The sequence below is a fragment of the Lampetra planeri genome, chromosome 3 (genome assembly GCF_965212315.1).
Source record: "Lampetra planeri chromosome 3, kcLamPlan1.2.h2, whole genome shotgun sequence".
NCBI classification, from domain to species: domain Eukaryota; kingdom Metazoa; phylum Chordata; class Hyperoartia; order Petromyzontiformes; family Petromyzontidae; genus Lampetra; species Lampetra planeri.
The window spans coordinates 5,103,597-5,129,515 of NC_136109.1; the positions used below are offsets into that span (position 1 = coordinate 5,103,597).

A 25,919-nucleotide genomic window follows, 5' to 3' on the forward strand; every position below is an offset into this window, starting at 1 on the left:
GGTGAGTGTTGAGGGTGAATGGTGAGGGTGAGTGGTGAGGGTGAGTGGTGAGGTTGAGTGGTGAGTAGTAAGGGTGAGTGGTGATGGTGAGGGTTAGTGGTGAGGGTGAGTGGTGAGGGTTAGTGGTTGTTGTGAGGGTGAGTGGCAGTTGTGAGTGGTGATGGGTGAGTGGTGAGTGGTGAGCGTGAGTGGTGAGGGTGAGTGGTGAGGGTGAGTGCTGAGTGGTGAGGGTGAGTGGTGAGAGAGTCGTTAGTTTTGAGGGTGAGTAGTGAGGTTGAGTGGTGAGGGTTAGTGGAGAGTGGTGAGTGGTGATTGGTCAGTGGTGATTGGTCAGGATGAATCGTGAGTAGTGAGGGTGAGGTTGAGTGGTGAGGTTGAGTGGTGAGGGTGAGTGGTGAGGGTGAGTGGTGGTTGTGACAGTGAGTGGTGAGGGTGAGTGGTGAGGCTGAATGGTGAGGGTGAATGGTGAGAGTGAGTGGTGAGTGGTGAGGGAGAGTGAGTGGTGAGTGGTGAGGGTGAGTGGTGAGGGTGAGTGCTGAGTGGTGAGGGTGAGTGGTGAGAGAGTTGTTAGTTTTGAGGGTGAGTGGTGAGGTTGAGTGGTGAGGTTGAGTGGTGAGGGTGAGTGGTGAGGGTGAGTGGTGGTTGTGACGGTGAGTGGTGAGTGGTGAGGGTGAGTGGTGAGGGTGAGTGGTGAGGCTGAATGGTGAGGGTGAATGGTGAGTGTGAGTGGTGAGTGGTGAGGGAGAGTGGTGAGGGTGAGGGGTGAGTGGTGAGGGGTGAGTGGTGAGGGTGAGTGGTGACGAAGAGTGGTGAGGTTGAGTGGTGAGTAGTAAGGGTGAGTGGTGATGGTGAGGATTAGTGGTGAGGGTGAGTGGTAAGGGTGAGTGGTGAGGGTTAGTGGCGAGGGTGATTGGTCAGGGTGAGTGGTGAGGGTGAGTGGTGAGCGGTGAGGGTGAGTGGTTGTTGTGAGGGTGAGTGGCAGTTGTGAGTGCTGATGGGTGAGTGGTGAGCGTGAGTGGTGAGGGTGAGTGGTGAGGGTGAGTGCTGAGTGGTGAGAGTGAGTGGTGAGAGAGTCGTTAGTTTTGAGGGTCAGTGGTGAGGGTGAGTGCTGAGGGTGAGTGGTGAGAGAGTTGTTAGTTTTGAGGGTGAGTAGTGAGGTTGAGTGGTGAGGGTTAGTGGAGAGTGGTGAGTGGTGATTGGTCAGTGGTGATTGGTCAGGATGAATGGTGAGTAGTGAGGGTGAGGTTGAGTGGTGAGGTTGAGTGGTGAGGGTGAGTGGTGAGGGTGAGTGATGGTTGTGACGGTGAGTGGTGAGGGTGAGTGGTGAGGCTGAATGGTGAGGGTGAATGGTGAGAGTGAGTGGTGAATGGTGAGGGAGAGTGGTGAGGGTGAGTGGTGATGGTGAGGGGTGAGTGGTGAGGGTGAGTGGTGAGGGTGAGGGGTGAGTGGTGAGGGGTGAGTGGTGAGGGTGAGTGGTGATGAAGAGTGGAGAGGTTGAGTGGTGAGTAGTAAGGGTGAGTGGTGATGGTCAGGGTTAGTGGTGAGGGTGAGTGGTAAGGGTGAGGGTTAGTGGTGAGGGTTAGTGGTCAGGGTGAGTGGTGAGGGTGAGTGGTGAGGGTGAGTGGTGAGGGTGAGTGGTGAGCGGTGAGGGTGAGTGGTTGTTGTGAGGGTGAGTGGCAGTTGTGAGTGGTGATGGGTGAGTGGTGAGTGGTGAGCGTGAGTGGTGAGGGTGAGTGGTGAGGGTGAGTGCTGAGTGGTGAGGGTGAGTGGTGAGAGATTCGTTAGTTTTGAGGGTGAGTGGTGAGGTTGAGTGGTGAGGGTTAGTGGAGAGTGGTGAGTGGTGATTGGTCAGTGGTGATTGGTCAGGATGAATGGTGAGTAGTGAGGGTGAGGTTGAGTGGTGAGATTGAGTGGTGAGGGTGAGTGGTGAGGGTGAGTGGTGAGGGTGAATGGTGAGAGTGAGTGGTGAGTGGTGAGGGAGAGTGGTGAGGGTGAGTGGTGATGGTGAGGGGTGAGTGGTGAGGGTGAGTGGTGAGGGTGAGTGGTGAGGGGTGAGTGGTGAGGGGTGAGTGGTGAGGGTGAGTGATAACGAAGAGTGGTGAGGTTGGGTGGTGAGTAGTAAGGGTGAGTGGTGATGGTGAGGGTTAGTGGTGAGGGTGAGTGGTGAGTGGTCAGTGGTGAGGGGTCAGGGTTAGTGGTGAGGGTGAGTGGTGATGGTGAGGGGTGAGTGGTGAGGGTGAGTGGTGAGTGGTGACGGTGAGTGGTGAGGGAGAGTGGTGAGGGAGAGGGGTTAGGGTGAGTGTTGAGGGTGAATGGTGAGGGTGTGGTGAGAGTGAGTGGTGAGGGTGAGTGGTGAGGTTGAGTGGTGAGGTTAAGTGGTGAGGGTGTGTAGTGAGGGTGAGTGGGGAGGGTGAGTGCTGAGGGTGTGGTGAGAGTGAGTGGTGAGGGTGAGTGGTGAGGGTGAGTGGTTAAGATTTGTGATGATGGTGAGTGGTGAGGGTGAGTGTTGATGTTGAGGGTGAGTGGTGAGGGTGTGTGGTGAATAGTAAGGGTGAGTGGTGAGAGTGAGTGGGGAGGGTAAGGGTGAGTGGTGAGTGGTCAGTGGTGAGGTTGAGTGGTGAGTAGGAAGGGTGAGTGGTGAGTGGGGAGGGTGAGTGGTCAGGGGTGAGGGTTAGTGGTGAGGTTGAGTGGTGAGTAGGAAGGGTGAGTGGGGAGGGTGAGTGGTCTGTGGTGAGGGGTCAGGGTTAGTGGTGAGGGTGAGTGGTGAGGGTGAGTGGTGAGGGTTAGTGGTGAGGGGTGATTGGTGGTGGTGAGGGTGAGTGGTGAGCATGAGTGGTGAGGGTGAGTGGTGAGGGTGAGTGGTGATGGTGAGTAGTGACGGTGAGTGGTGATGGTGAGTGTGAGTGGTGATGGTGAGGGGTGAGTGGTGAGGGTGAGTGGTGATGAAGAGTGGTGACGTTGAGTGGTGAGTAATAAGGGTGAGTGGTGAGGGTGAGGGTAAGTGGTGAGGGTGAGTGGTGAGGGTTAGTGGTGAGGGTGAGTGGTTAGGGTTTATGGTGATGGTGAGTGGTGAGGATGAGTGGTGAGGGTGAGTGGTGAGGGTGAGTGGTGAGGGTGAGTGGTGAGGGTAAGTGGTGATGGTGAGTAGTGAGGGTGAGTGGTGAGGGTGAGTGGTGAGGGTGAGTGGTGAATGGTGAGTGGTGAGGGTAAGTGGTGATGGTGAGTAGTGAGGGTGAGTGGTTAGGGGTGAGTGGTGGGGATGAGTGGTGAGGGTGAGTGGTGAGGGTGAGTGGTGAAGGTGATTAGTAAGTAGTGAGGATGAGTGGTGAGTGGTGAGGGTGATTAGTGAGTAGTGAGGGTGAGTGGTGAGAGGGTGAGTGGACAGGGAGAGAGTGAGTGGTGAGCGTGAGTGGTGAGGTGAGTGGTGGTGATGAGGGTGAGTGGTAAGCGTGAGTGGTGAGGGAGAGGGTGAGTGGTGAGGGCGAGTGGTGAGTGGTGAGGCTGAATGGTCAGGGTGAATGGTGAGAGTGAGTGGTGAGTGGTGAGGCTGAATGGTCATGGTGAATGGTGAGAGTGAGTGGTGAGGGTTAGTATTGATTGGTGATTGGTGAGTGGTGAGTGGTGAGGGTGAGTGGTGAGGGTGAGTGGTGAGGGTGAGGGAGATTGGTGAGGGAGATTGGTGAGTGGTGAGTTGTGATGGTGAATGGTGAGGGTGAGTAGTGAGTGGGAGTGGTGAGGATGAGTGGTGAGGGTGAGTTGTGAGTGGTGAGTGGTGAGGGTGAGTGGTGAATGGTGAGTGGTGAGGGTAAGTGGTGATGGTGAGTAGTGAGGGTGAGTGGTTAGGGGTGAGTGGTGGGGATGAGTGGTGAGGGTGAGTGGTGAGGGTGAGTGGTTAGGATTTGTGATGATGGTGAGTGGTGAGGGTGAGTGTTGATGTTGAGGGTGAGTGGTGAGGGTGTGTGGTGAATAGTAAGGGTGAGTGGTGAGAGTGAGTGGTGAGGGTAAGGGTGAGTGGTGAGTGGTCAGTGGTGAGGTTGAGTGGTGAGTAGGAAGGGTGAGTGGTGAGTGGGGAGGGTGAGTGGTCAGGGGTGAGGGTTAGTGGTGAGGTTGAGTGGTGAGTAGGAAGGGTGAGTGGGGAGGGTGAGTGGTCTGTGGTGAGGGGTCAGGGTTAGTGGTGAGGGTGAGTGGTGAGGGTGAGTGGTGAGGGTTAGTGGTGAGGGGTGATTGGTGGTGGTGAGGGTGAGTGGTGAGGGTGAGTGGTGAGGGTGAGTGGTGAGCATGAGTGGTGAGGGTGAGTGGTGAGGGTGAGTGGTGATGGTGAGTAGTGACGGTGAGTGGTGAGGGTGAGTGGTGATGGTGAGGGGTGAGTGGTGAGGGTGAGTGGTGAGGGTGAGTGGTGATGAAGAGTGGTGACGTTGAGTGGTGAGTAATAAGGGTGAGTGGTGAGGGTGAGGGTAAGTGGTGAGGGTGAGTGGTGAGGGTTAGTGGTGAGGGTGAGTGGTTAGGGTTTATGGTGATGGTGAGTGGTGAGGATGAGTGGTGAGGGTGAGTGGTGAGGGTGAGTGGTGAGGGTGAGTGGTGAGGGTAAGTGGTGATGGTGAGTAGTGAGGGTGAGTGGTGAGGGTGATTGGTGAGGGTGAGTGGTGAATGGTGAGTGTTGAGGGTAAGTGGTGATGGTGAGTAGTGAGGGTGAGTGGTTAGGGGTGAGTGGTGGGGATGAGTGGTGAGGGTGAGTGGTGAGGGTCAGTGGTGAAGGTGAGTGGTGAAGGTGATTAGTAAGTAGTGAGGATGAGTGGTGAGTGGTGAGGGTGATTAGTGAGTAGTGAGGGTGAGTGGTGAGAGGGTGAGTGGAGAGGGAGAGAGTGAGTTGTGAGCGTGAGTGGTGAGGTGAGTGGTGGTGATGAGGGTGAGTGGTAAGCGTGAGTGGTGAGGGAGAGGGTGAGTGGTGAGGGCGAGTGGTGAGTGGTGAGGCTGAATGGTCAGGGTGAATGGTGAGAGTGAGTGGTGAGTGGTGAGGCTGAATGGTCATGGTGAATGGTGAGAGTGAGTGGTGAGGGTTAGTGGTGATTGGTGATTGGTGAGTGGTGAGTGGTGAGGGTGAGTGGTGAGGGTGAGTGGTGAGGGTGAGGGAGATTGGTGAGGGAGATTGGTGAGTGGTGAGTTGTGATGGTGAATGGTGAGGGTGAGTAGTGAGTGGGAGTGGTGAGGATGAGTGGTGAGGGTGAGTTGTGAGTGGTGAGTGGTGAAAGGTATTGTCAAAGCCCACCGGGCTTTGACAATACCTTAGTATCTGTGTATATATGTAAGGTTATTAAGAAATATATTTTTCACCCGGGCAACGCCGGGTACTTCTGCTAGTATTAAATAAATAAATAAAGAATTAAATAAATAACTAAAGAGAAATCGCACTAAATCGATAATCGGTCCGATTTAAAGTTTAGAGACGAAAAATCGGAAATGCCTAAGTTTACCGCGGGGCCGGGGGCGTGCCCACCTGCAAAATTTAATCTCGCCGAACCCCACGGTCCGAGAGCTAAATCCCCCGGTAGGGAGCGTACGCAGACGGACGGACAGACAGACAAAAAATGAATTATATAGGTTAGATATTTACGTGAGTGGACGAGGTTTGTACCGTAAAGCCATGCGTGTACACAGGGCCATGCCCCACAAAGATGCCACGCATGAACAGGGCCGTGTGCGGAGGCCACGTGAGCTCAGGATTGTGTGCTCAGGCCATGCGTGTACACAGGACTCTGCACATGCATGCTGTAAGTTTGCACGCTGCGTCTAGAGGATAGAGCTATAGGGATGTGGTGAGGAGGCTGAGCCCCATTTCCCCGTGTCCCCGTGACCCAGGTGCTGAGGTCAGGGCTCGTGTGGCCCCAGGTCTCGGCCGCTGCACAAACCTGTAGCCATGGCTCCACGTCCTCAGCTCGCAACGTCACCGTCAACGGTGGAACTGCTCCCCCCTCAGCACTGTGGGAACAGAGGGAACTCGGTGAGAGGGGAACAGCTGTTGGAACAGGAGCTTGAACATTTCCTCATAACGGTGGTAATTAAAGTTACCATGAGGAGTTTTAATCATCGCAGAGAGTTGTGGGTCATGATCCTCCACAATGGCACGTCATAACCTTTGTGAAGTTTCAAGAATGATCTGCAAACCAGTGCTTGTGTAGGGGTGTTAGAGAGAGAGCCCGTTATGCATGGCAGCTTAGGGCAAACAAACACAGTGGGCGGGGCTACGTGAGTGCACAGGGGAGGTGCTCTCTACGACGTCCGCGCCAGGCACCCGGGGGGGGGGGGGGGCCCACCCCTCAGCGGGGGGTTGGGTATAAAAGGGGATGTATCGGAGGGCTCGGGGTTCTTGTTAAGCTAACCAGTGAAGACTGAAGACGTCTTAGCTAGAGCCCTGGACTCCCCTGGTTCGCCGTCCTTATCAGGGCCGAACAGGACCGAGCCAGCGTCGTGGTCCCGAGATCCAGAACCGGTGCTCCTGTCAGCACTGGTCTGGGACTCAGGGTACCGGGCCCGACTTACCAGTGTCGGGCCAGATAGCCTCCCCTAGCCCGTTAGAGGAGGACTAGGAGGCAGGCTAGAAAGTAGCTAGCGCGTGTATCCCCAGCTAGCCGGGTGAGGGGGCCGACACCCCCTCTAGAGTTGTATGCCACAACTGTGCTGTGTGAATAAACCCGTGTGCCTCCAACTCCGGCGTCCAAGAGTCGTGAACGCTACTACACTTGGATACCAGTGAGCGTGCAAGCAGTGACAGCTGTCATTGCCGTTGTCACATTTATTCACAATCCATGCCAGCTGTGGATCACAACAAAATAAACAGGTGGAGCTGTGGCACAGCGGTTAGCACAGTGTGATGTAAACTTGGCGACCTGCGTTTGATTCCTGGCCACGGCCAACATCAGTGGTGATATCTGAACCAGTCCTGGACCTACACACACCCGACATCCTCTCCCCCACTTCAATTCCCACTGACCAGCGTGGTGAAGTATGGCCAAACATCCCTCTTGACCTGACATGGCATGGGAAGGCCTTCACCCAGCAGTAGCTTGCAAAGGGATGTAGTTTATTATTTGATATAAGTTCATGAACCCATCACGAGGTTTAGTGGTAGAAGTGAGAGAACATCTCACCCATCAACGACTGGGCTCACCAGGACTACTTTAGACAAAGCCAGTCCTGCCAGGGTTCGCCTCCACTGAGTCCCATCAGCAGGGTGTGGCCAGTAAACAAACGCCACTGGGTCACCTGATGGAGAGCCATCCACCATCACCGTGGGGCTGCAGTGGCTGTGGCCGTGCTCTGCCCTGGTGAGTAACAGGCGATGATGCGACTGAAGCGGTTAGCAGGTGCGGGGTTTGTTTACTCACTCAGCTAAACCCTGGCCCGGGTTCACCTGAACTGAGTCTCATCAGCGGGGTGTGCTCCACTAAGCCAATGCCAGCTACCCAGTGCGAGTGATCGTCGGTGTAGTTCACTCGCAGCGGGGCAGGCTTGCGAGTGACGTCAGCTTATAAAAAAAACTCCCTCGGGAGCTGCAGAGACGCCCGCAGAGTTCACCACCGACAGAGGCGGAACTTGGCCAACGGCGCTCAGAAACGCAGCTCTGTGGTGGACGCGCTCAGCACTGTCACCGCTGCACTCGCGGCGATGTCGACTCAGGGACTACGAGAGCTACCCTGTGAATCCGCGGAGAACTTTCCTAGCCGCAGCGCCGCCTCCATTCCCCGGGGACCCCGAGGCCGCGCTCAGCACGGGGGGGAGCGTGGGGTTGTGCTGAGCACGGTGGCTCCCAGGGATCCCTGCACGGTGCGCTGCGGTTCTATGTTTGTGTTGTGAGGTAAACACTCACCACTGCTGTGTTTACTTCACCTGTTATTGGCTCATCCAAAGCGTGATTGAAACTGGTAGCACCTGGTACCCATGTGTCATCTCAGTAGTCTCCAGGAGGCTGGGGTCAGCGTTGGATTTGGGATTAAAGGCCACACCATGGTTGGGGTCAGTGACACCGATTGCCCCCCAGGGTAGATATCTCTGTCAGCTATCAACGCATTCAATATTCGAGTCTGACTGTAAAATTCCATTCCCTCTCCAACCAGGATCTAGCTCCCAGCAGTAATCCCTTCACTCCTCTTGCCATGAACTTTCACAGTCCAGTCCTTCCCCAAGACTCCATCCGCTCCCTCCCTCACCCCCAACCAAACACGTTTCTTCGGAGTGGGCAGGTAGGAACTTGGTTGGACAGCGCATTCGTGCACGACAGACAGACAAATAATCCCTGGTGGGCAGTGTGGAACCTGTTGTTCGTACCTGTATGTATAAAAGAAAACTTGACTTTAGGTAGCCAGGCAGACAGCCCCCTTAACTATCGCCCCCTTAGGCCCCTCCCCTGACCACCCCCCCCCCCCCCATATCCTCAGGCCCCTCCCCTGACCCCCCTTCCCTTAGGCCCTTCCCCTGACCCCCCTTCTGTTAGGCCCCTCCCCTGAGCACCCCCCCCAACCATATCCTTAGGCCCCTCCCCTGACCCCCCCTCCCTCAGGCCCCTCCGCTGACCCCCCCCCTCAGGCCCCTCCCCTGAACCCCCCCCTCAGGCCCCTCTCCTGACTCCCCCCTTCCTTAGGCCCCTCCCCTGACCCTCCTCCCTTAGGCACCTCCCCTCTCCGTACCCGGCAGTAGGTCTCCACCAATCAAAGAGCTGTTTGTAAGGTCTCCACCAATCAAAGAGCTGTATGTATTATATATTTATTTATGCACGACAGACAGTCAGACAGACAGCTAAATAATCCCTGGTGGGCAGTGTGGAACATTGTTCCTCCCTGTATAACAGCCGCGATGTCTGCTGCTGCTCTCGCAATTTCCGCATGAAGACGAACGCTTGTGTTGCGTTCGAAACGTGATTTATTTGATTTTATTTCTACCTACGTGACTTTACCGAAAGAACCAAAGAGTATGGATTCCTGCAGTCACGAAAGCTTCAAATCAAGATTGAATATTGCTCCCATCACAGCCCATCAACTCACTAAACACTGACTTCCTTTATCAACCCAAGTTACCCCTCACATCTACCAACCATCAGCACGCACAGCCCTACCAGCACCAACTTTCCTTCTTGCAGTTGCCGAACCCAACAGAGCTCACGCTAAGTGGCACTGGGTCTAAGTTGGGGGTTTCTATTACAATGGAGGGTAAATGTTAATAGAATGCCCACAATAAGCAATGAGTGTGAGTATTGTATTGAACTCGATACAGGAGGCTTCATGAATCAATCCCCTGCACGCGTTCTGAGTAAACGCTGGCTCCCTGTCCTCACTACAGAAGCGGGGTCTGGCGATGCCATCGAACCCCACCACTCATGACCCGGACGTCCCTGCATCGAGTGTTGAAGCCAAGTAGGTTTGAGCCTGGTTCTTACTTGAGGTGAATACCTCGGGAATACTAGGTGCTAATCCCATTCCAGTGATTCATATCCATCAATCACTACCTGACCTCTTCCCAATAAACTGCAGACCATATATTGAAGTCCAAACCCATACTATTATATGATGTATTATTATTGACTTAAAGCTTTCGTGACTGCAGGAATTCATATTCTATGGGTCTTTCGGTAAAGCCACGTGGCTTTACCGAAAGACCCATAAAATATGATGTATTATTACATGAAAGCTCAAGTGATGCGTCTGCTCAACTGGGCATTGAGGTGGTTCTCATATACCGTGTATAGCCCTTATCCAGTGTTGAAAATGTCACGGTAGTATGGCGGGGGTGAGTCTATCCAGAGGGCAACCACTGGTTGACTTCCCCACAAAGTGGTGCTCACTTTATAGACACCAGATGGATGAAGAACTCGCAGTTTCCCGACTGTGAGCCACGCACTCTCCCGCTGGGCCACCTGGCCGACTGCGCTATGATCAAGGCAACGGGAACACAATTGATACAGTTACCATTAGAGTATTGCCGATAAACTGAAGATATCACTGAGTTTAGGTGATGGCTCTGTTATTGAAACAGGTGGTGAATCGGCGGCGGCACACGCGGTTGCGCAGCGCGAGACGCCGGGACGCGGCGCCCCATAGAGGGGCGCCGCTGCACGGCACGCGGCCAAGTGCCGCCTGCAGGTCGGCGCTGTGCAGGCGAGGCCGATGCATCTAGCGCGTAGACCATCGCGACCTGCGGGGCCATGATGTGACCAGGACTGCGTGGTAGTACATAAAGTAGGTTGCTGCCCTGTACTGTACTGTCTCGGGATGCTGAGTGGTAGCCCCTCGTATGCGAGGGGATACCCCCCAAGTTGCCTAGTTGCTCCCTCACGCGTGAACGCTCCGTCAGGAATTTGCCAGCAGGACGCTCGCTACACGAGTTGTGTCTCTGTGATTGTGTCTTGAATACGAGACAATCCCCATTACACTGAACTACACCCCCTAGACACACAACCACTATATTATTAAACGTATAACGTCCGTATTGAAATACACCCAATGACAACGCTGTGGCGTGTCGCACTGCACGGAGCAAGCCCCTCAGAGTGTCTGCAGGCAGCGCGAGACGGGGTGCGGGTTGGGGACGACCCCGGCCTGAGCATCGTCAGCCGCGGTTCGATTCCTGCACTGCTCGCTCGTTTGTGTCAGCGTAGTCGCTTTAAGATGTGTCTTGTTCATGTTTTTGTTTGTTGCGGTTGCACCCGAATCAAGAGCCGAATGGCTCACAGGGCTATACCTAATAAACTGAAAAACTAAAAAAAGTGAAAGGAATGACCGAATCACGGCGGTCGGCTCTCGAGTGGACGTTAAAGACCCAGCCCTGACGCCATTCGAGATATGACATTACAGCACTCCTGTGAGTATTACAGTGATCTCGTCTATATCACCACACTTGTACAACAGCCCCTATACCTAACCACAGACACCCCCAGGTATCTTACTAAACACAGCAAGAGTCTAATTGGATAAATAAAGGCCACAGGGTTAACAATCACGACGCAGTTATAACTGAGTCGGCACTGTCAGCAGTTTTGACCACCCATAGGCCATGAGCCAGATCCCCGTGTTTATGAAAAGGCTGAGACACATCGCCCTGACGATTTATCCGATCGTGAGCGACGGAGAGAGAAGCGAGAGGACGAGGCGCGTTCTCTAGCACGGGAGCGAGCGCGGAGCCCGGTCAGAGCGAGCCGCCCCCCTGTGGCGTGGAGACGATGCACTGCCCCAGCTCGTTCTGCTCTATGAGCCCTCCCGTCTCTCACCTGGCGTCAGTGTTGACTTCGACATCGCCACGAGAATAGCAACGAGCGAGTAATCAGCGATACGAGGCTGTGAGAGAGGTACTGGTTGTGTGTGAGAGAGGTACTGGTTGTGTGAGAGAGAGGTACTGGTTGTGAGAGAGAGGTACTGGTTGTGAGAGAGAGGTACTGGTTGTGTGAGATGCGTTACCTTCCCGAATGTCAACGCTAAGATTGCCAGTGGAGCTGTTCCTGCCCCAACGATTCAGGCGCAGATCTCAAAGTCGCGCAGCGCACAAGCGGCCACCGGGTTTGACGATTCGGTCAACCGCGACCTGGGACGACTCAGAGCTCTCTCACCTCTCTCAGCAGCAGCAGCGGCGGCTTCTGCTGCTCCTGTCCCGGCCTCTGCAGGCGACGCAGCGATGAGCTCAGTGAGGGCGACTCTCTCCTGAGCTCTGACTCGCTCTCCGCTTCTATCCTCACCAGTCACCACTGAGTGAACGTCTCTCGCCCAGTGATGCAGGGAGGTGCGAGGGGGGCGGGGAGTTTCACTTCGCTTGGCTCCCTGCCAGGGGCTTTCCAGGCTGGGACGCGGGGCGGGGGCAGCACCCGGGCTGGTCACGTGGTCTGGTGGTGTTTGTGCAGTGAAGGGCCATTGCCCGAAACGTCGCCTATTATATATTTTATTTTAAGGAAGCATCATTGACGAAGTTGTTGGGTTTGATGATGGGTGTGTTTACACTGTGTGGTATATGGTACATGGTGTGTGTAGTGTGGTGTGATGGGTGTGTTTACACTGTGGTTTATGGTACATGGTGTGTGTAGTGTGAAGTTGGGTGTGTTTACACTGTGTGGTGTATGGTACATGGTGTTTGTGTGAGGTGTGATGATGGGTGTGTTTACACTGTGTGGTGTATGGTACATGGTGTGTGTAGTGTGGTGTGATGATGGGTGTGTTTACACCGTGTGGTGTATGGTACATGGTGTGTGTAGTGTGGAGTGATGATGGGTGTGTTTACAGCGTATGGTGCATGGTGTGTGTAGTGTGGTGTGATAATGAGTGTGTATACACTGTGTGGTGTATGGTACATGGTGTGTGTGTAGTGTGGAGTGATTATGGATGTGTTTACACTGTGTGGTACATGGTGTGTGTGTGTGAGGTGTGATTCTGGGTGTGTTTACACTGTGTGGTACATGGTGTGTAGGGTGGTGATGGCTGTGTCTACACTGTATGGTGTATGGTACATGGTGTGTGTAGTGTGGAGTGATGATGGCTGTGTTAACACTGCACAGTGCAGGATGTTTTATATTTTAGCAGCAGCAGTTACATGTTTGTACAGAGATGACATCGATGCGCATTAGGGATCATCCAGTATAAGGGTTGTGAGTGCATTTAATAATTCCTCAAATTTTCAAATAATTACTTTTACTTTGGAATTGGTAAATGTCTTTAGAGATGCATTTTTTGTTAATTAAAAATACTGTCATGTGCAGCTCAAGTTTGTATGGATCACACTTTGGGTTCCCTGTTACTGATTGGGTTTGCTTCGGTAATTACACAAAATTGTTCGTAAAAGGATGCAGTCACGTTTTTATTCACGTTTTGAACCGGTTCCCTGTTGTAACATATGGAGCAAGTGCCGCTGCATGTTTGTATCACGACCTGTCTGTGTACCCGTGATTGTGTAGCTAACAATTGTGCCGCATTGGGACGCTCTCAAAGTTCCGTTCACATTCTCCAGAATGAGAGAGGCAAACTAAGACAAGTCAAAGTGAACGACTTCAACTGTCTCTCGTCTCAACCAGCACGGTGTGGCGCTCATCTTCATTGGTGGCTCTGAGTCGGCAGTGGAAATTCGTGAACCCGTTCAACACAGAGGCTGGGTGCCCACTGGCATGCTCACTCTGCTGACCCGCCCATACTGGACATGTGTGAGAAAGAGCTTCAAAGCTCATCGGATTCCTCCACTCTAAATACAGATTCTGATTCTGACTTTACAACACCACGACTGGAGTGAGGGTCAAAGTAACGCGTTCCGTACAGTGCCCGGATACGGAACCCAAGCACGCAGGTAAAGTTCGGGGCTTTCCGACAGTGGCGGTGTCGTTCGCTCGCCGGTTCCTGAGACGCTCGGCACACAGAGCCGCCCTGCAGCCCAACCACACCCAGCACCGTGCGTGTGGGCATGGTACCTGTGTACAGGTGTGTGGGTACAGATACACAGTGAAGCTGCATGATCTCCCTTATGTACCTGTGTACAGGTGATTAGGTACAGATACACAGTGAAGCTGCATGATCTCCCTTATGTACCTCTGTACAGGTGTGTGGGTACAGATACACAGTGTAGATTAATTGAAGACTGGTAGCACCAACTGCCCACGTGTCATCTCAGTAGTTCAGATGAGGCTGGGATCAGATCCGGGTTTGTTGTTGGGGTCAGTGACACAGATCGTCTCCCTTGTGTCCCAGGCCCTTCCCCAAGTCTTCATCTGCTCCTGCCTGACCCAAGACCGATATTCCTCCCTTCACAGCCCATCAACTCACTCAACGCTGCCTCTTGTTACCAACCCAGGCTTACCCCTCAGCTCTACCAACCATCAGCAAGCACAGCCCTACCAGCACTCTCTCTCCCTCCCCCAGATGCCCAACCCAATTATGCCCCACTAAGGTGGACATTTCTGTTACAATGGAGTGTAAAAAAATTAACCCGTAAAAACAAAGTTTTTCACTATAAATCCTTTATATGCGTGGCGGCTAGAGTCCTCTCGTCCTCTGGCTTGAGATGGCTGCCACCTATGGGTCAGATGAATGCCTGCCACCATTAAGCAATTGGTAATTAAATAAAAAACAAATTTCCTAAAAAGTGTAAAATTTGGTAAAAAAATTTTCACGAAAATACATTGTCACGCACAACGAGTCTGTGTGCAAAATGTCAGCTCGATGGGTCACGGGAAGTGGGTTAAAAAACGACCGAAAGATTTGCACGGTCGTAAGCAAGCAAGCAAGTGAACTTAATATAGAGGATTTAAAAATAGCACCACGATGGCAAGATGCTAACTAACTCGCCTGGTATACAGGAAGTCGTGGTTTTGCCTGTATATTTGAGGTTCTCCCCATGGTCGTGTGGATTTTTCTCTGGGTCCAAATACTCAAAAAATGCGTTTCGCGTATTTGGCTGCTATAAATTTCGACATGATGATAATCCACTCAGTTGAGCTTTAATAATGTATGGCTAGGTCGCTTCTGAAAAAAAAGCTATAGAGCTCATTGGGCTGTACCCTGTAAAATATAAATTGTTTAGTGTAGTAAACGTGAATGGAATGACTACAATAAGCAATGAGTGTGTGCATTAGTTTAACACGTAGGCTTTCACGACCAATATTATTCATGATAAACATTTTTGGGTTAGATCGCGTTATTTATAAATGTGTCGTAACCCTCCACCACCTGACACGGCCAATCAGCAAAAAAGTGTCACGTTGACAAAAGACAAATATCTTAATTTTTTCTCTAACCCCCCTCCCTCTCTCTGCGTCCGCCCTCTGTCTATTTAAGGCCACCCCACAGAGACGACCACCTCTCTCTGTTACCTGTGTTGCTCTCTCTATGTATCTTGGTGATATCTGTCTGCTAATATGTCTGTCTATAGTTTTCTGGTTAGATTTTATGTCGCTATTTCATTATACCTGATGATGATTGCTTGTGTTGCAATCGAAACGTCGTATTCTATTATTTAATTTAATTTATTATTTTATCTTTAGACGTGACTTAACCGAAAGAACCAAATAATAAAAAGACAAATAGTTCACTACTTTAGCCCACCGGTGTGTTGAAGAGTGAATCCACAACATAAAAAAAAATTTTGAGTAGTATGTTTCGCTGGTAATTACATCCAGCATCATCGGGCAATTCGCCAGAATGGTGCATTACATTGAACTCGACATAGGAGGCTTAATTAACCAATCATAATGCACACGTTTTGAGTGCACGCTGGCGCCGTGTTCTCGCTACAGAAACGCGGTCTGGCGACTGCCATCGAACCCCACCACCCATGTCCGGACCTCCCTGCATCGATTGTCGTAGTCAGTCAGAGTTGATCCTGGTTCCTACTTTGGGTGAATACCTGGGGATACCATGTGTTGTAGGCTTGATCTGTAAACTGTCCAGGAGATGGCAGTACAGACATTAATTATTGAATCTATCTGTGCAGATTTTTTTAGTGGAACCTCTTTATATTCAAGCAATTACTCCGAGTCCTAGAGTTTATTTTCCCCACGTGCCAAACACCGTTGAAGGGAATGCACCAAATATCTCCTGGCATCCCAATGCCAATCAGATTCCAATTTTTCATATCCATAAATCACTACCTACCCAAATTTAATGGGTTACGTTCCTGGTACGAGTGAACATAAGGGGGGGGGGGGGTGGTAAATGTTGAATAACAATTACTACAATAAATAATATATTACAATAATGTGTTACCTTTCATGACGGTAATTTGCCCACGATGGAGGTGGTGATGGTGGTGAATTCAGTAGGATGACTCCTCTGACGATGCCGGTGTTTAGTAACAATGTACAGTTATCATTTGGGGATCGCTAGCACCAACTATTTTCCTAATTGCATTCGCGTTCTTTTTACTGGACCTCACAGTCGACTCGCTTGTACCAACATGTACAAACAGTCGACTGGATGTATTAAGTAAAAATGCAAGGTAGCGAGTTGTTCAGAGCGGGATCTCTGTGAGACCGAGGATGAAGCAGGCAGCCGAGGAGGCCAGCCGAACCTTCTCAGACAGTTTCAGATGTCACCTCCCTGATGTCGGTGGTCTGGCACGTTCACTCGCGGACACTGCAGTCGGGCGCGTTGCGAAGAGGAAATTAGTTTACACCGATTCACTCGCGAAAATGCGAACCTCGTGAATCCAGAATTCGCGCAGAGCGAGGGTTTACTGTACTCTTACGTACTTTACGATTATTATTAACAGTAAACTCAAGTGATTTCCTGATCAACTGAGCATTGACGTGGTTCTTATCTCCTGTTTACAACCCTGAGCCAGTGACGGAAATTCCACATTGGTATGGACGGGGCCGAGTTTTCCCCCACCAAGTGGAGCTCACGCGCCCCGAGGGCGCCGCTGCCGCTTCCGTTCCCCGCTGAGGCGGCCACCGCGCGCCCCGCGCTGCGCCGCCCTCGGGGCTCCTCCCTGGGAGGCGCGCGGCCTCAGCAGAGTTCCCTCTCGGCCACTCCGACGCCCACTCCACGCTCCTCTTGCCGAGCTCAACGCAGGCGCGACCAACCCAACGTAGTCTACTCTCGAGTGGACGTTAAAGACCCAGCCCTGACGTCATTCTCGAGAGAGGAAACCATCGCAGCGAACCTCTCAGGATTACAACGACCGCGTCTAAATCACCAAACTTGTACAACAGCCTCCATGCCTAACTACAGACACCCCCAGGTCTCTCTTACTAAACACAGCAAGAGTCTCATTGGATAAATAAAGGCCACAAGGTTAACAATCGCGACAGTTATAACTGAGTCGGCACTGTCAGCATGTTTGACCACATAATGATCACCCATAGGCCATGAGCCTGATCCCCGTGTTGATGAAAAGGCTGAGAGACATCTTCCTAGCGATTTGTCCGATCGTGAGCGATGAAAAGAGAAGCGAGAGGACGAGGCGCGTTCTCGAGCACGGGAGCGAGCGCGGAGCCCGGCCAGAGCGAGCCGCCCAACTGTGGCACGGAGACGATGCACTGCCCCAGCTCGTCCTGCTCTCTGAGCCCTCCCGTCTCTCACCTGGCTTCAGTGTTGACTTCGACATCACCACGAGAATAGCAACGAGCGAGTAATCACCGATACGAGGCTGTGAGAGAAGTACTGGTTGTGAGAGAGAGGTACTGGTTGTGTGAGAGAGGTACTGGTTGTGACAGAGAGAGGTACTGGTTGTGTGAGAGAGGTACTGGCTGTGAGAGAGAGAGGTACTGGTTGTGTGAGAGAGGTACTGGTTGTGTGAGAGAGGTACTGGTTGTGAGAGAGAGAGGTACTGGTTGTGTGAGAGAGGTACTGGTTGTGTGAGAGAGGTACTGGTTATGTGAGAGAGGTACTGGTTATGTGAGAGAGGTACTGGTTGTGTGAGAGAGGTACTGGTTATGTGAGAGAGGTACTGGTTTTGTGAGAGAGGTACTGGTTGTGTGAGAGAGGTACTGGTTACGTGAGAGAGGTACTGGTTGTGAGAGAGAGAGGTACTGGTTTTGTGAGAGAGGTACTGGTTGTGTGAGAGAGGTACTGGTTGTGTGAGAGAGGTACTGGTTATGTGAGAGAGGTACTGGTTTTGTGAGAGAGGTACTGGTTGTGAGAGAGAAGTACTGGTTGTGAGAGAGAGAGGTACTGGTTGTGTGAGAGAGGTACTGGTTGTGAGAGAGAGAGGTACTGGCTGTGAGAGAGAGGTACTGGTTGTGAGAGAGAGAGGTACTGGTTGTGTGAGAGAGGTACTGGTTGTGTGAGAGAGGTACTGGTTATGTGATAGAGGTACTGGTTGTGAGAGAGAGGTACTGGTTGTGTGAGATGTACTGGTTGTGTGAGAGAGAGGTACTGGTTGTGTGAGAGAGGTACTGTTTGTGAGAGAGGCACTGGTTGTGAGAGAGAGAGGTACTGGTTGTGTGAGAGAGAGGTACTGGTTGTGAGAGAGAGAGGTACTGGTTGTGTGAGAGAGGTACTGGTTATGTGAGAGAGGTACTGGTTGTGTGAGAGAGGTACTGGTTGTGAGAGAGAGAGGTACTGGTTGTGTGAGAGAGGTACTGGTTGTGAGAGAGAGAGGTACTGGTTGTGTGAGAGAGGTACTGGTTGTGTGAGAGAGGTACTGGTTATGTGAGAGAGGTACTGGTTGTGTGAGAGAGGTACTGGTTGTGAGAGAGAGGGGTACTGGTTGTGTGAGAGAGGTACTGGTTGTGAGAGAGAGAGGTACTGGTTATGTGAGAGAGGTACTGGTTGTGTGAGAGAGGTACTGGTTGTGAGAGAGGCACTGGTTGTGAGAGAGAGAGGTACTGGTTGTGAGAGAGAGGTACTGGTTGTGAGAGAGAGGTACTGGTTGTGTGAGAGAGGTACTGGTTGTGTGAGAGGTACTGGTTGTGTGAGAGAGGTACTGGTTGTGTGTGAGAGGTACTAGTTGTGTGGGAGAGGTACTGGTTGTGTGAGATGCGTTACCTTCCCGAATGTCAGCGCTAAGATTGCCAGTGGAGCTCTTCCTGCCCCAACGATTCAGGCGCAGATCTCAAAGTCGCGCAGCGCACAAGCGGTCACCGGGTTTGACGATTCGATCAACCCCGACCTGGAACTACTCAGAGCTCTCTCACCTCTCGCAGCAGCAGCGGCTCCTGCTGCTCCTGTCTCGGCCTCTGCAGGCGACGCAGCGATGAGCTCAATGCGGGCGACTCTCTCCTGAGCTCTGGCTCGCTCTCTGCTTCTATCCTCACCACTGAGTGAGCGTCTCTCGCCCAGTGAGGCGGGGAGGTGCGAGTGGGGCGGGGAGTTTCACTTCGCTTGGCTCCCTGCCAGGGGCTTTCCAGGCTGGGACGCGGGGTGGGGGCAGCACCCGGGCTGGCCACGTGGTCTGGTGGTGTTTGTGCAGTGAAGGGACATTGCCCGAAACGTCGCCTATTATATATTTTATTTTAAGGAAGCATCATTGACGAAGTTGTTGGGTTTGATGATGGGTGTGTTTACACTGTGTGGTGTATGGTACATGGTGTGTGTAGTGTGGTGTGATGGGTGTGTTTACACCGTGTGGTGTATGGTGCATGGTGTGTGTAGTGTGGTGTTAAGTTGGGTGTGTTTACACCGTGTGGTGTATATAGTGTGGTGTGATGCTGAGTGTGTTTACACTGTGCGGTACATGGTGTGTGTAGTGTGGAGTAATGATGCCTGTATTAACACTGCACAGTGCAGGATGTTTTATATTTTAGCAGCAGTTACATGTTTGTACATCGAGATGACATCGATGCTCATTAGGGATCACCCAGTGTAAGGGTTGTGAGTGCATTTATTAACCCCTCAAATTTTTAAATAAATACTTTTACTTTGGAATTGGTAAATGTCTTTAGAGATGCATTTTTTGTTAATTAAAAAATACTGTAATGTGCAGCTCAAGTTTGTGTGGATCACACTTCGGTTCCCTGTTGATGTAACATGGAGCAAGTAACGATGCTCGCTGTTTGCATCACGACCTGTGTCTGCATACCCGTGATTGTGTAGCTAACAATTGTGCCGCATTTGGGATGCTCTCAAAGTTCCGTTCACATTCTCCAGAATGAGAGAGGCAAACTAAGACAAGTCAAAGTGAACGACTTCAACTGTCTCTCGTCTCAACCAGCACGGTGTGGCGCTCATCTTCATTGGTGGCTCTGAGTCGGCAGTGGAAATTCGTGAACCCGTTCAACACGGAGGCTGGGGGCCTGCTCACTTTGCTGACCCGCCCATACTGGACATCTGTGAGAAAGAGCTTCAAAGCTCATGGGATTCCTCCACTCTAAATAAATACAGATTCTGACTTTACAGCACCACGACTGGTGTGAGGGTCAAAGTAACGCGTTCCGCACAGTGCCCGGATACGGAACCCAAGCACGCAGGTAAAGTTGGGGGCTTTCCGACAGTGGCGGTGTTGTTCGCTCGCGGGTTCCTGAGACGCTCGGCACACAGAGCCGCCCTGCAGCCCAACCACACCCAGCACCGTGTGTGTGGGCATGGTCCCTGTGTACCTGTGTACAGGTGTGTGGGTACAGATACACAGTGAAGCTGCATGGTCTCCCTTGTGTACCTGTGTACAGGTGTGCGGGTCGACTCTACTCAAGACTCTTAAGAGGCCCAAATGCCCACTGACAGTGTTTTGGGAGTTTACTCTCCACACTTGGGATTGTCACTGCATGTGGCGTCACTGATAGACGCACAGGGAATGTTTTGTCTGATGCAATATTCAGCTGTTTAGCTGTGTTCAATAACACTTCGCTAATGTGCACAAAGAACTGCACATGTGGCCACGTAGTTATAATAGACCACAAACTGAAACATTTAGAAATTATGGCCAACCAACAGGCAGCAGTGAAACAAAGACACAACTGTAGACCGGCTTCGTCTTTATGAGGACTCATCAGTGGAGCAGTCATCAGTCTTCACTGCTGCCGTATGCCCCGGGGAGCCTTACGCAGGGACAGGGCTGATATCTCGGCCTCGCTGTGCGCTGCGTTGCACCGCTAGTCGAGTAGATAACCTTGCGTTCAATAAACCCTCGGAGCCAAGATGAACGTCCAACTCCAATCGTCATTTATTGATTGTAACAAGGTAAAACTGGTGAGAAAAAACAGATACAGCATCTGTTATAATCCGGAAACACCCACACAATGAACACCACAGCATCAGAACATTGTCTTAGATAACAATAGATCCTGGACGGACCAGGCCCCTACATTACCACTGAACAACTAGACAAAGCACAAGCCGGTGCGTTGCATACAGGAACATCGTGTATTCATCCCACTGCACCCCAAATGTACAGCATTACACATAACACTAAACTGTGGATGAGATACTTCGTCATCTTTACTCTCAGGATCGCAACATAGGCACAAGTCTGACTCAACCTACTAAATCACAAGTAACATCCACAATAAGGAAAGTCGCAGGCTTCGTTATTAACTAGGCCTCGTATTTACTACAACTTAACGGCACCATAAAGGCATTTACATCACTATAACGGTCATTCCAACATTACAACAGCATTGCCAATATTATAGGAATATAAACAACTTACAGACAATGCTTCTTAAGCTCCCACAATGGACAAGTGCGGCTGTGGTCTCATTGAGATGTGATGCGTGCCGCCATCTTGACTTATCTGTGTAATGGCCGACGCCCGCGTGGTACAGTGGAAATCTAAAATCGTAACTTCCTGGTCACGTGACCAAAATTAGCATAAAAAAACAGGAACTTCCTGTGAACGTACGCTCCACATCTGCCGTGAGGCAAGACAGCTGACCTCTATACTATGGTTGGCCATTTTTTCGAATTGTTTTAAGTTGTGGTTTATAAATACAACATGGTCACAAATGTAAGTTATGTCTGAGCTCGTGGCCTGGATGAGGTTGAGAGGCGTTGTACATGCGGTGTGCATATATGTGCGTTGTTAAATTGATTTGGAAAGTTAGTGCTTGAGGAGGCTGTTATTCATTAGTGGATAGAGCATGGGTAATCACGATGAAGGATCGCTATGAAGCCTACTTGGTTCAATATAGTATCTGGTGAGTGTTATGTGAGTGGTGTCAGGAGTGTAGTACCTGGTAAGTGGGGTGAGTAGTATCTGGTGAGTGGCAAGCGATTAGTGAGTGTTAAGTGAGTGGTGTCAATGTCTGGTGGGTGATGACTGGTATCTGGTGAGTGGTGTGATGAGTGTGAGTGTCTTGTGAGGAGTGTAAAATAAGAGGTGAGGGCTAGGTGAGTGGTGTAAGATGAGTAGTAAGTGGTGAGTTTTAATGGTGAGTATGAGTGGTGAGGGCTAGGTAAGTGTGAGTGGTGAGGGCTAGATGAGTATGAGTGGTGAGGGCTAGATGAATGGTGTACGACGAGTGGTGAGTGGTGAGGGCTAGATGAGTGTGAATGGTAAGGGCTGTGTGAGTGGTGAGGGCTGTGTGAGTGGTGATGGCTAGGTGAGTGTGAGTGGTGAGGGCTGTGTGAGTGGTGAGGGCTAGGTGAGTGGTGAGGGCTAGGTGAGTGTGAGTGGTGAGTGTCTGGTGAGTAGTATAAGATGAGTGGTGAGGGTTAGGTGAGTGTGAGTGATGAGGGCTAGGTGAGTGGTGGTGAGTGTGAGTGGTGAGAGCTAGGCGAGTGAGTGGTGAGTGGTGAGTTTGAGTGTGTGGTGTGAGTGAGTGGTGAGTGTGAGTGGTGAGACATCATCAGGCTGACCACGAGTGCTGAGGGCTATGAGTGGTGTATGATGAGTATTGAGTGGTGAGGGCTAGGTGAGTGTGGGTGGTGAGTGAGTGAGTGAGTGGTGAGTGTGAGTGGTGAGTGAGTGGTGAGTGTGAGTGGTGAGTGAGTGTAAGTGGTAAGGGCTAGGTGAGTATGAGTGGTGAGTGAGTGTTGAGTGTTGAGTGAGTGGTAAGTATGAGTGGTGAGTATGAGTGAGTGGTGAGTGTGAGTGGTGAGTGTGAGTGGTGAGTATGAGTGGTGAGTGAGTGTGAGTGGTAAGGGCTAGGTGAGTATGAGTGGTGAGTGAGTGTGAGTGGTAAGAGCTTGGTGAGTATGAGTGGTGAGTGAGTGTGAGTGGTGAGTGAGTGGTAAGTATGAGTGGTGAGTATGAGTGGTGAGTCAGTGGTGAGTGAGTGGTGCGTGGTGAGTTAGTGTGAGTGGTGAGTAAGTGTGAGTGGTGAGTGAGTGTGAGTGGTGAGTATGAGTGAGTGGTGAGTGAGTGGTGAGTGAGTGGTGAGTGAGTGGTGAGTATGAGTGGTGAGTGAGTGGTGAGACATCGTCAGGCTGAGCACGAGGACCAAGGTGAGGAGCGCCGTGACCACAGCCGGCGGCGCTTCCTCAAGCAGCAGCACCAACGCGCCAGACGTGACACGTCGGGGTTGTTGTTGTTGTTCTAGGGGTTTATTTTATACTAGCAGGAAGTACCCGGCGTTGCCCCGGGGGAAAAACATATTTCAAAACGTGTCTTCTCTTAGCAGCGTGACTACTGGGTAGACTGCATCCAGTCTATGCTCGTCTCGTCGCGTGAGGTGGGGTAAAGTGTGGGTATGCTCACCTCTTCCAGGGCATATGGTCAGCGTGGAGTAATCAAACAGGCGCCCTCTCGAGCTGCCTCCAGTGAAGCCCCTTCCACGAGCAGCGGTGCGAGCGAGCACTTGCGGGGCTGCGCCTTGACGCTTTGACTGAAACACGAGGAGGACATCGTCCACGCAGTGACCTCGAATCGATTATAATCAGCAGCGTGTTAATAATCATCAGAATTATCATCACCATCTTCTTAATTATCATCTTCGGTAGCATTTTCAGAATTATCATCATCAGCAATGCGATGACTGTCATCAGCAGCATCATAGTTATCATCAGTAACATCTTAAAAACTGTCATCCGCAGCATAATTAGCAGCATCGTCATATTTATCAACATCAGCAGCAGCAATATCGTTATAATTATAATCAGCATTATGATCAGCAGCAACATTGTCGTAACTGTCATCAACAGCATCCTAATTATATTTTGGTTCTTTCGGTAAAGTCACGTAGAATGGAAATAATAAAATAATATAAATATTTGTTTTTATATTTCTATTATTTTATTATTTCCCTTCTATGTGACTTTACCGAAAGAACCAAGAATATTAATCCCTGCAGTCACGAAAGCTTTAAATAAAAAAAAGCATCCTAATTATTGTCATCACCATCATCGCATTATCCTCATCATCAACACCTTCGTCAAAACGATAATTATAAACTTCATAATGATAATCAGCAGCAACGTCATCAGCAGCATTGTATTGAATACTAGCGGGAAGTACCCGGCGTTTCCCGGAGGAAAAATATATTTCAAAATGTATCTTAAAAACATAAAGTCACGTAGATGGACAAATAATAAAAGTAATATAAAAAATCACGACGTTTCGATCGCAACACAAGCAATCGTCATGAGGTGAAAAAATACAGCAGAACTGCCTAGGCAGGATAAATATTTATCCTGCTTAGGCAGTTCTCCTGCTGTATTTTTCACCTGAAGACGATTGCTTGTGTTGCGATCGAAACGTCGTGATTTTTTTTACTCTTTATTATTTTTCGATCTACGTGATTTTACCGAGAGACCCAAAGAGTATGAATTCCTGCAGTCACAAAAGCTTTAAGTCAAGATATAACATAAACTGCACATACACAAATACTAAGCTATTGTGAAAGCCCGGCGGTCCGTTTGTCGCATTTGTCCGTCAACAAAATTAAAGAGGCTTGCACAAGTCCTGAATCAAAAAGTCATAGAAAGTGGGGGGTAAATAGTTGATCTAAAAGGTTTCCACAAATTGTCGACCCCTCCCCCTCCAAAAATCTTTTTACACCCCCCAGCCAATTTTTATTTTGTAGGCACAGACACCTACACATGGTACACACAATAGAGTCAGTCGTATCTAGTGACTCTATTGCAGTGTCTGCTCACTCTGTATTTGTACCCACTATCTCTATAGTAGTAACTGCACACGTTGAGGTGGGGAGACAAGGACATCAAACCGTTCAGAATTTACCTCAGCGTCGTGCCTCTGTGTTGTAGTAGTATATATTGACTCTACAGTAGTATCTGTTGACTCTATAGCGGTACCTACTGTCTCTGTAGTAGTATCTATTGACTCTACAGTAGTATCTGCTGACTCTATAGCAGTACCTACTGTCTCTCTAGTAGTATATATTGATAATAAAGGTTTTTGGGTGAGATCACGTTATCTATAAATATGTCGTAACCCTTCACCACCCGACACAGGCCAACAGTAAAAAATGTGTCACGTTTACAAAGGACAAATAGTTCACTACTTTAGCCCACCGGTGTGTTGAAGAGTGAATCAACATCATTTACAATGTGAGTACGACGTTTCGCTGGTAATCACAGCCAGCATCATCGGGCGATTCGCCAGAATGGTGAAGCCCTCCACTTGCTCCCGCTCTTATATAGAGCAGCAGCACGGTGACGTCATCGTGTAACTCGTTCAGCTGCAGTGATTTGAGGCGGAGAGGGGGAGGGTATTGTAATTATATAATAGATTGGTAATCATTCAATTGTTATTCATTGGTATTTGCTTCCCTTATAAGGAATTGTAATTGTATTATATATTTTATTTAACAATACGCTTCCAGGCCGCACTAAGCCTGTAGCTGTCAGAGCGAAAAAAGTTATTTGTATTTCTCTCAATTTCAATGGATTCTCTAATTAGTCTTGGCCAGTAATAATTCTGTAGTAGTAACTGCACACGTTGAGGTGGGGAGGGGAGAGGAGGACATCAAACCGTGCAGAATGTACCTCAGCGTCGTGCCTCTGTGTTGTTTTCCCGCCTTTTTGACGCCAAGGGGAAGCTCCCTCACGCCGCCGCGTGCGTTGCCAGGGGCAACCACGAGGCGGGATTCCCGCGCGTGCGTTGCCAGGGGCAACCACGAGGCGGGATTCCCGCGCGTGCGTTGCCAGGGGCAACCACGAGGCGGGATTCCCGCGCGTGCGTTGCCAGGGGCAACCACGAGGCGGAATTCCCGCGCATGCGCAGATGCGTACTTTGGCGTTCGCGATCAGCGTAATAATGTGAATTGTTATAAAGTGTGATTTTATTATTCTTGGTTCTTTCGATGAAGACCGCTTGTGTTGCGATCGAAACGTCGTGGGTTTTTAGCTTTTATTTTTAATTTAATTTTAATGTAATTTTTATTTTCTATTTACGTGACTTTACGGAAAGAACCAAGAATATTAATTTCTGCAGTCACAAAAGTTTTCGGTCAAAATGTGATTTTATTAGTTTACGTTTGACGAAGGGGGAAAACAAATAGCGCATTTTCGTCCGCGGGGCTTAGCGTGTTGCAAGGTATGCGCAGACAGAGAGAGAGACAGATAAAAAAAAAAATTTCTAGGTAATATTATTATTTGTTAGTCAGAGACAAGTGGCTTCTAAACCAT

The 25,919-nt window shown here is 50.5% G+C and overlaps 1 protein-coding gene and 1 long non-coding RNA gene across 3 annotated transcripts in view; both read right to left on the bottom strand.

The window, feature by feature from the left end:
* LOC144736717 (uncharacterized) overlaps positions 1-11,712 on the bottom strand; it is a 38,950-nt gene extending 27,238 nt beyond the window's left edge. Inside the window, exons 1-2 of one of the 2 annotated variants that reach the window (XR_013588805.1) lie at positions 11,591-11,712; positions 5,907-5,976 (exon numbers count right to left, since the gene is read on the bottom strand). This is a non-coding gene — a long non-coding RNA (uncharacterized LOC144736717). Of the gene's footprint in view, positions 1-5,906; positions 5,977-9,832; positions 10,005-11,590 lie in introns of those variants that run through there. The other variant, XR_013588806.1, reaches the window with a different exon arrangement.
* The window catches only part of LOC144736793 (uncharacterized), an 870,278-nt gene that overhangs the window by 549,924 nt on the left and 294,435 nt on the right, over positions 1-25,919 (bottom strand). The gene's annotated exons all lie outside the window — the stretch shown is intronic.